At 44.3% G+C, this 11,069-nt stretch overlaps 1 pseudogene; it reads right to left on the bottom strand.

Moving 5' to 3' along the window:
- Positions 1-3,399: 3,399 nt before the first annotated feature.
- LOC141735670 (integrin alpha-2-like) overlaps positions 3,400-11,069 on the bottom strand; it is a 49,237-nt pseudogene continuing 41,567 nt past the window's right edge.

Genomic DNA, 11,069 nt, shown 5'->3' with positions numbered 1-11,069 from the left:
GCGACATTTTCAGAGAGTTGAAACAACTCGCTTCACTGACTCAAGTGCTTTTCAGCAATTAAAATAATCTGAAAAATTCCGCACGATATAACCCTATAACCTCAGGTTTTAGTTCAAATCATTATCTCAAACTGCTAACAAGCATTTATATTTTTGGTTCAGGTTCAGCAGATATGTCCATAAAAAAATGTATTTTTTAATTTCTTTGACGAGAGTTTGAACTGGGGCATTTTTGTTTCTTTTTTTCGTTGCTGTTTTGTTCAGTTTTGATCAGTAACTCCAGGTTTGATCCAACATCACTACGTTTGAGCCCAGAGGACTACTCTTATTATACAGTATATTCTAATTATATTATCAAACCCACAAGCACTGTTTGGTTTTTATACTGCTTCCATTCAGACGAGCATCTGATCCCCTGTAACAATTGTGTGGAGGTAAACATGGATCCACAATTTCTTACAACACATTCCATATTTTTTTGTGTGTAAGATTATTGGAAGAACATAAGGTTCTGCTATTGTTGATGAAGTGGGAATTTTTAATTACTTCCAAAATGAAAACAAAGTTTCACTATCTTTTCAGTGGCCTTTCAAGACTGTTACTATATTCAAATGCCTTTGAAAAATGGCAGCAACTCTTTACATTATTCAGCATACCTTGTGAAGTGAATTTCTGCATCATACCACAAAAGAATTGATAAGCTGACCTGGTTGTCCAGTTATTTCTCTTCCTTACTTTCACTGTTCATCAAAACATGTTTAAGTTGGATGTTATAATATTATTTTATATGAATAAGGCATTAATACCTAACTTGCTTTCATATGATTATATACTTTACCTCAATGCACAAAAACTTAGAACTGCCATATTCTGAAGATTTTTCAGGTTAAAATCAAAACTAATATCAAAAGATACCTATGGAAGAGACAAGGAACACATGGTACAACATTCAAAGCATTTCTCAATAACAACATAATTATTCATATGTGCAAACATCTAGAATTGCCCTCTGTATCTGAACACCTACTTCTGTGCATTTTAGTAATTCTTCATACTATAGAATTGCTTTGTCCTCTCTTTCACCTACAAATTGACATTGTTGCATAAACATTAGCTATTTGCATTTTTAAATGGTGTATATCTAGCTACAAGCTGCAACAAAAGGTGTTCAGCTTTGCTTCAATTACATGCTTTTATGCACTAGCACTGACACAAGCTTTGTATTCACTCTTTTCTTCTATTAATTCCAACAGGTCCACTTTGACCAATGCCATTAAAAATTCAGTACAAACTTAACTTTTTATATGTAATTAGGTTTTTTGGGTTTGCTTCTTCCCTCCCCCCCCACTCCCTCCCCCCATTATGTTTTTATTCTCTCTGGCAAGTTTCTTATTGCTCCAGTTGACTGTGTTAGAGTCTGAAAGCCTATTTTTGTTCTGACCCAGATGCATAATAGATTAACTTCCATAAAACCATGGATATCCCAGGATTTATGGTATATATGAGAAAAAGGATATATGATCTATCCTAGCGCTTTGTGGGCCACCCCTTTGCTCTCAAAGCAATGCTGCTTTCTTGGAGTGATGCGATTCACAGAGCAGGAGAGGGAGCTACCCCTGGTTCAGGCAGCAGGAGGGGTTTGATGTGAATTTTGCTCAGTTCCCGGGAGGCTACACATGTTGCTCTCTGCTTCTGCCCCCAGCGCTCACGCTCCAAGAGTTACAAAGCTACAGTAGCATTTGAAAGCCATGGCTAGTGACAAATCACAGGATCACAGAATGGTAGGGGTTAGGAGGGACCTTTGGAGATCATCTAGTCCAACTCCCCTGCCAAAGCAGGTTCACCTAGAACAGGCTGGACAGGAACACATTCAGGCAGGTTTTGAATATCTCCAGAGAAGGAGACTCCACAACCTCCCTGGGAAGCCTGTTCCAGTGCTCTGCCACCCTCAAAATAAAGAAGTTTATCCTCATGTTCAGATGGAACTTCCTGTGCTCTAGCTTGTGTCTGTTGCCCCTTTTCCAGTCACCGGGCACCACTGAGAAGAGTCTGGCCCCATCCTCTTGACACCCGCCTTTAGATATTTATAACCATTGATGAGATCCCCCTCACTCTTCTCCAGGCTAAACAGACCCAGGTCTCTCAGCCTTTCCTCATGAGAGAGGTGCTCCATTCCCTTGATCATCTTTGTAGCCCTCCACTGGACTCTCTCCAGCAGTTCCCGGTCCTTCTTGAACTGGGGAGCCCAGAACTGGACACAGTACTCCAGATGCAGCCTCACCAGGGCAGAGTAGAGGGGGAGGATGACCTCCCTTGACCTGCTGGCCATACTCCTTTTAATGCACCCCGGGATGCCATTGGCCTTCTTGGCCACAAGGGCACATTGCTGCCTCATGGTCATCCTGTTGTCCACCAGGACTCCCAGGTCTCTTTCCACAGAGCTGCTCTCCAGCAGGTCAGCCCCCAACCTGTACTGGTGCATGGGGTTATTCCTCCCCAGGTGCAGCACCCTACCCTTGCCCTTGTTGAATCTCATAAGGTTCCTCTCCGCCCAACTCTCCAGCCTGTCCAGGTCTCTCTGTATGGCAGCACAGCCTTCCGGTGTGTCAGCCACCCCTCCCAGTTTTGTGTCATCAGCAAACTTGCTGAGGGTGCACTCTGTCCCTTCATCCAGGTCATTGATGAATATATTGAAGAGGACTGGACCCAGTACTGACCCCTGGGGAACACTGCTAGTTACAGGCCTCCAACTAGACTCTGCACCACTGATCACAACCCTTTGAGCTCTGCCATTCAGCCAGTTTTCAATCCACCTCACTGTCCACTCATCTAACCCACACTTCCTATGTACATACTCTGTGTGTACATTGGTTTCTTGCACACTGGGTAAACGACCCCGCTTTGGGACAACATTGGAATGTACTAACACAAACCACAAGCATGCTAGATATTAATACCTTAAAAGAGTGCATTAATCACAATCTTAAAGCATGCCAAATATTATACGTATGTTTCTTAATCCCTTACCCTCTCTCTCAGGTAAAGCCTCCTAATCCCTGGGAAATTACCTTGTATGGCATCCCGGACAAGGGGGAAAGAATCTCCTACAGGCCAGCTGTATCATTGGAAAAGACTCTCCCATTTTCTACCCAAACCTTATGGGTTTTATTTCCTGATTTGATGGGTGGGTAGGATTATGCCTGAGTGGATTATATTATCTGGAATGTTTATCTCTGGTGGTGTGATGGCCCCTTAGTCTGTACTGCTAATTTTGTGATGTCTAGTACACAAAGTTACTGAATAGTGGTGGAATGGGACTCAAGGCATTTTGTTTATTAAGGGATTTTTCAAAGCTCCATTCAGGTTTCAGTTCTTAGTATGATGCAGCGTTCAGGCAACCTAGGGCTGAGCCGTTTCCACAGCTATTACAACTCCCTGCATTTCGCCTTTGTGCTCTGAAACCTGATTAGCCAGGTGATCCCATACACCTGTGTAAGGGACAGACTGTAAATTCCCTGACGAGGGGCAGAAGGCCCTCCAAGCCTTCAATGGAATGCCTCAAACACTCACAAGGAAATAAATAATGCAGGCCTGGCCTTCAAAGAACTGATAAGGCTAACACTTCTGGCACCTGAAAGTGTGGGAGAACTGTCTTGTGAAGACAGGATAGTTCTGCCACTCATGTGATGAGCTTGCTAGTTCTCAGTTCTCAAGGCCATTGTGTCAGATGAGTGACCTTTGCTTCATTATCCACGAAATGCATATGAAAGCGCACATCCCTGCATATGCTAATGAAGATTATAGAGATCATGCTAAACATGTATGACTTTGGCACTCATCTCTCCACCCAAATCATGCTACACATCACCTGGAAGAAGGGAGAAGCCTGAGATGAGGCTGTCCTCAGCAAGGGGGGTGGACCGTGCCAATTCAGCAAACATAAAAGGGGAAAATAAGTGCCCCTAGAGGGGGGAACAAAGAAGAAACAAAAGAAGACTGTGCCTGGGAAGATTCTTCCCAAGAAAGAAGACCGTGCCTGGGAAGATTTTTCCAAGAAAGAAGAAGATTATGCCTGGGAAGATTCCCTGAAAATAGACGCTGGAACCAGGACCGGTGATCTCTTTCTCTCTGTCTTTTTCTCTGTCTTTTCCTTTCTCTATCCCTCAGTTTCTCTTTTCTCTTAGAATTGTTAAGTAACAGTTAGAGTTGTTAAGTAACAACCTTAAGTACGACCTTAAGTACCACTTGCCATAAGTTGTCCTATAACTGTTGTTAACTAACAGTATGTATACCCCACCACTTGCCATAATTTGTTATATATCTAACCAATTATTGTGGACTTGTTAAGACCTATACTAACCATTTTGGTAAGCTAATAAATGTTTCTATATGGACCTTGAGATTTATCTCACCTTAGTCCGGGCCATTGAGAATTTACGAATCTGAGGTCACTTACCCTCCCTCTTTACTGAGAGTGGGAGGTGACAACCTGTCTGACAGGAGACTTCAGTCCCATTGCTCTGCAGAGGAAACAGACATAAAAGTCATCTTAATATCAGGTTTTGAATAAAACAGAGAGGAAATTCCTAGTCTGTATCTTCAACAGGACTTGTATTACACTAAGGAGCAGTACAAATAGGTGTTATGGCAGTAACTCCTAGAGATGCAGATGGGCGTGGAGATAGAGAGCAGCATAGGAGGTTTGTTCGACCTTGATGAGACAAGGCTGCGTCCTTGAGAGAGGATTCGAGAGAACGGATAAAGAAGTATCAGGGAGTATCAGGAAGAAACAGGATGTGAGAGTGAAGTTGCTGTGGGAGAGTGAAGTTGCTGCTCCTCGTGAACAGACAGCAGAAACCAATCGGAAGTGGAGAAGCACGTGACAGTCGACCTTCAACCTATCAGCAGGATACAACTTGCACGTGGAGAGTGTGTAAAGCTATAAAGCCTGTCGGATTGTTGCAATAAAGGTCTCTGGTCTGTACCCCGCCAGGGTCTGTGAATCCATGCTCCACAAATGGCGCCTGAACAGGGACTTAAATCGTAGGAATGTACAACCGGTGGAGCAGCCTGGCTGAACGAAAAAAAAGCAGCAGGAAGGAGAGCTGCAGTCCGGACGAATAATCACTAGGAAAAGGTGAGCAGCTGGGGACGTGTGAAAATGGGATCGAAAACGTCCTCAGAGGAAAAGGCAACTGTATGTATATTAGAAAAGTTTTTAAGTAGAAGGGGTATTAAATATAATGAAGGAACTCTTCAGCTTTTACTGGCGTGGCTAAAAAGCAAGGGTCTTCCCACTGATTCTACAATGGCTTTCCAATTATCAAGTTGGGAGCAAGCGGGCAAAACTTTATTTGAGGCTGCAACAAAAGGGGATGTGACTGCCACAAAGGTTTTGACAACCTGGAGGTTGATTAAAGATACTTTACAGCAGGTAAAATCCAAACAAAATGCCACAGCAGCCGCTGTTGCAGCTATGGCACCGGACAGCCCGATTACCACTCAGACAGAGGGGGGGAAACCTGAACCCCCGAGCTGTCTGGCTGCGCCATTAGCACCCCTGCTAGATGCGACGTTGACATTGCCGCGGTCTCCTGTGTTACTGGGTTGGGGCAAGTCCTTGCCAAGTCTGGCACCAAGTCTGGCGGCCACTGCAACTTACTATCCTGTCAACACTGGCAGAATTTACATAAACAGGCATTACAGGACAGCGATATGGAAGCCGCTACTGCCATCACCTGTCCAGTACTGCTCAATCAAAACGGACCGAACACCTGGGAACCAATAAGGTGGGAGCTGGTTAGAGAAATGCAGAAAACAATTATGCAGCATGGACTAACCTCCCCTTATGCACAAGGACTATTAAATAACATTATGAAAGGACACATACTAACTCCATTCAATATCAAGCAGCTAGCCAAAGTTATTTCTACCCCAACACAGCGAGTTCTTTTTATGGCTCACTGGAGAGATGCGTGCAGCATCGCCACAGTAGATAATTTGTCAAGAGGGGACGGCGATCCATTACAGGGAGCGAGCATCCCTCAATTGTTAGGGGAAGCACCTGTTGATACCCCACAGCTGCAGGTGAGATTAATTCCAGAGATACTAAGACAGTCAGCAGACATTGCTTTACAAGCTATCGTAAAGGTTCCTGACATGGAAAAGTCAACTCAATCTTTCACAACTGTCAAGCAGAGTCCTAATGAACCCTACATGGCATTTATTGACCACCTGCAGGAAGCTATTCATAAACAAGTGGAGAACATAGAAGCCAAGGAAGCACTGATGTTAAAGCTTGCGGTGGAGAATGCTAATGTCGATTGTAGGCGTATATTACAAGCCTCAAAGAATCCAGGCTTAATAGATATGATAGAAGCTTGCAACCGAGTGGGATCTATCTCTTATCAAACTGATTGGTGGCAAATTCTAGAGATGATACAGAAATAGGAGGATATCAGACAAGCTGCGAGCAATAACGATGCTGCTCTGTCTGGGGCAACCACCGCACCTCCTAATTTTAAAGCAGACGATTGCCCCCCGGTTTCGCCAAGATCAGAACAAGCCGAAGGGAAAGGAGGCACTCAAGTTCACTCTACCCTATTCTGTAATAGCCCTGAGGATGATCCTGGTCCAATAAATCCAGAGACTGAACCTGATTTATATCCACCTTTAACCCCAGTTAAAGCTATGCCTGCATCTGCTCCAACTGCGGAGGAGATTTTACAGCAACAGCGATGAAAGTCGTTATCGCGCTCCTCCGTTCTTAATCCTTCTCCATTTGCGCCAGGTACTGCATCTGTTCCTCCTTATCAACCGCTTATACGTGCGCAGCCGGAATCGGGGTATTGCGGTGTATTGTCAGAATGTCAGCAGAGAAGGACGGAGACGGAGATGCTTTGCTCCTGCCACTGCCCGCCTCAGCCCCTCCCCTCCCCAGTCGTCTCCCTGAGATAGAAGTGCTGTTTTTGTATGTCTGCTGTGTAAGTGTGTGTGGGCGCCAGCTTATACCTGCTGATCAGCATCTGTGCTACTGTTTGTTTTCTGTTGTGTGCAGTGTCGTTAGGTGACTCCACTTGAGCAGGTGTTCTGCCCGGTGTGGTGCTGTTCTCGTATGCAACTAGGGCTGACACTCCATCAAGTGAAGAAGTTTGTATATACACAATGTTTAGACGTAAGGCGAGCACGTCCCAGGTAGATAGACCAGGATGGGCCGTAGATACACTCAAGGGACTCACACCTGGGTGCTGGAAAACACATATATCACACCAATTGTTATTCAGTCTCGGGTGTTTGTAAGAAAAACATTTGGATGACATAAGCCTGTAATGGACTCACAGACACCTTATCTAGCTGCTTGAGAATCTTGGCCTGTTGTGGAAGAAGATCAAAGCACAGCACCAGCAAGAACAGGGAGTCCACATGCGCTCTTGCTAACAAGGACTCTTTTGCTGCCAAGGATTCGTGATAACAAGGACTCTCTTGCTGCCAAGGATAAGTTTAACAATGCTACTAGTACTGCTATTTCTGAGTTATTGCTAGATGTAGATAGTATTCGATATGCGATGTTGCAAAACAGAACTGCTACTGATTTTTTGCTTTCAGCTCACAGACATGGTTGTCAAGATTTTAAAGGACTGTATGGTATGAATCTAAGTGACCACTCCAAATCCATCCATGCCCAGTTGCAGGAACTGCACCGACCGAACCGGCAACTTGTGGAGACCACTTTTGAAAATCTTTTTGCTGGATGGACTTGGGGGTGGGGTTGGTTGAAGCAAATTATACTCATCGCCTGTGTGGAAGGAATTTGTCTGTTATGTTGAGTATGCTGTTTGCCGTGTTTAATAAGCATTATACGATCAGCTGTAGATGCCGCTTTGCATCGTACCCTTGTACGAGTTGCAGAATATGTTGCTCTAAAAACTATGTGTGTATCCATGAGAACCTGACCTTCACAGAAGAAGATAACAAGAAGGGATTACAACAATGTAGTCATGTATCAGACAGACGCTGTTAGCAAAGCTGGATCATGAGTCTGGTGGGACTCGCTGCATACGCTGGCCATGCGTGCAGCGACTCTAGCCTGTACTTCTCCACTCAATCCAGTGCAGGATATAAGGGGGCTGTCTCGGGTCAGAGAGGGGGAGAGAGACATGAGTGCACCTTGAAGATACAGGGGATGCCCTGAAGCACTGTGTCTGCCCCCCGCCCACCCCCCCCATAAGTTCTATGTTCATTAACCCCAACAGCTCAGGAGGCATTACAGCACGCATGTTGCAGATAAGATATAGTCTACTACTGCTGCAAGATGCATTGAACACCTTCCTACAAGAATTTCAACTTTATGCCCTGATAGGACAGTGGGATGATGCACTCGCAAAGAGCCTGACTGCATTAGAGTGGGTATTTTTGCCACATACCTTTTCAAAACCAGTAACTATGATGATTGAAATGTTACCACGATTGTTTTTCCAGGGTCGCTTGTGCTGTCAGCAGCTTTCTGGAATGGATCCAAGCCACATACATGTCCCCATCAAAAAGGACGACCTTGACCCTTGGTTATCACAGTCTTAACCTACAAATTGCCTTAGGAGATTATATTGGGCAAATAAATTATTCTTTGCCCTGGCACAGACTATTACAGTCACTTTCACAAATTCCTTTACAGCCACGCATCCTGCTAGCACCAAAGCCTCTTGCTGGCACCTGTTCAGTGTTTGTAGATGGTTCAGGGACACAGTAAATGCTTTTGACTTATTTCAACAGGAACTGTTAAATATAGTGTCAGACTCTCAATATGTTACTGGTATTGTTCAAAGACTTGAAGGAGCATTTATAAAACAAGTAGACAACCAATTGGTATTTAATGCAATTAATGTTGCTTTTATGAAAAAGACAGTTTCCTTATTTTATTGTCCACATACGCTCTCATAGCTGTTTACTTGGTCCTTTAATTGAGGGAAACACAGTTGCAGATTATCACACTCTGTCGGTAACAACTCTGAACATTATGCAGCAAGCTGAAATGTCGCATGATTTTTTTTTCATCACAATGCAAAGGCATTGAGGAAGCAATTTTCTTTAACACAACAACAAGCACATGATATTGTGTGAATTTGTGCCGATTGTCAGCAGCTGGCTCCTCTGCCATCATTTGTGGGGGTTAACCCACGAGGGCTTACACCTGATGAACTTTGGCAATCTGATGTTACTCACATTATGGAATTTGGACATGTTTCAGTTGATTTGTTTTCTCACTTTGTTGTAGCTACTGCTCATACAGGAGAGAAGGCTTGTGATGTTATTCGACATTGGTTGCAATGCATTGCAGTCATGGGAGTACCGAAAACTATAAAAACTGATAATGAACCAGCTTATATGTCCGCTAAAGTACAGGTCTTTTTTTTTTTTTACAGACATGGGGTATTAAACATGTCACCAGTATTCCTCATTCCCCGGCTGGGCAAGCAATTGTGGAGCATATGCATCATACTTTAAAAACCATGCTTGCTAAACACTTGTTCTAACACTTGCCCAAACAAATTAAGGGATTCTGTAAATCCCACAATGATAACACCCTACTGGTGAACCTTGAGCTGCTGGTAGGAGTGGTCTTCCTCGCCCCCAAGTAACAGTCTAAGGGGTCCCACTTCGGGGATTCAACTTCTTTGCTGATTGAAAAATCACCGACAGTCTGGGCTGGGAACATATAAACTGGATTTGGGCGTCCTCGAATCCTGAATCTATTCATCTTGACCCATCCAAAAGCATATTCACCTTCTTCGAATTCCTTATTATTCCTTATTGTTCACATACATGTTTAAAGTTTGACAGACCCAGTCTTCATCAGATACAAATTTGGGCCAAAATACACTAGGAAGTCTTATGGGTTCTTTGGTCCAAACAAATTCAAATGCAAACATGTCCCCCCTGGGATACCCCGAAGATCTCCCGTGACGGACACGGGACCCCCAGGGATGTCCCCAGGAGTACCCCCCAGGACACCCCTGGGATCCTCTAAGACAGACACAGGACCCCCTAGGACACCCCTGGGACCCTCCCCAGGATGTCCACGGGCCCCCTTCATTCACTTTCCTTACTGTTTCCTGCCTTGGAGCCAAGAGATGTTAAAGTGCCACCAGTATTTTCCACAGCAATTGGTAACCATCCAGCGTGCAGGGTGTGAATGCTACCAAACCTGTGGGGGATTTACCCTGTGCACTGAAACTCTGAATGGGACCAAGGATGTAAAAGGAAACTACTCAGCGTTACGAGTGCCTCGGGCGGATCTCTGGTGGTATTGTGGAGGGAAGACCTTGCGATCTGTGTTGCCGGCTAACTGGAAAGGTACATGTGGAATAGTACAATTGGCAATACCATTCACCCTAGCATTTGACAAAGGAACAGGAACCCTGAGCTCAGGCAATAGAGTAAAAAGAAGTTTGGGTGTATCCTTTGATGAACGGATATATATATAGATCCCATTGGAGTCCCTAGAGGAGTCCCAGATGAACACAAAGCAAGGAATCAGATAGGAGCAGGATTCGAATCTGTCCTTTTCTGGTGGGTAACTATAAACAAAAAAGGAGATTGGATAAATTATATTTACTATAACCAACAGAGGTTTATTAATTATACCAGGGACGCATTAAAAGAAATAGCTGAACAATTGGATGCAACCAGCCGAATGGCATGGGAAAATAGGATGTCCCTGGACATGATCTTAGCAGAGAAGGGAGGCGTGTGTGTAATGTTAGGGAATCGGTGCTGTACCTTCATCCCAAACGATACAGCTCCAGATGGTACTATAACTAAAGCCCTTCAAGGGCTCACCACTCTAGCTGATGAGTTAGCTGAGAACTCCGGAATAGACACCTCACTGATAGGTTGGCTAGATTCCTGGTTTGGGAAATGGAAAGGTATGGTGGTATCAATACTGACTTCTCTTATAATGGTAGCGGGAATGTTAGTGGCTGTAGGATGCTGTATCATTCCCTGTGTGTGAGGATTAGTTCAACGATTAATTGAAACTGCCCTAACAAAACGAATGGAAATAGACCCTCCCC

Source organism: Larus michahellis, chromosome W (genome assembly GCF_964199755.1).
Source record: "Larus michahellis chromosome W, bLarMic1.1, whole genome shotgun sequence".
NCBI lineage: Eukaryota > Metazoa > Chordata > Aves > Charadriiformes > Laridae > Larus > Larus michahellis.
This window is presented reverse-complemented; position numbering and strand designations above follow the sequence as displayed.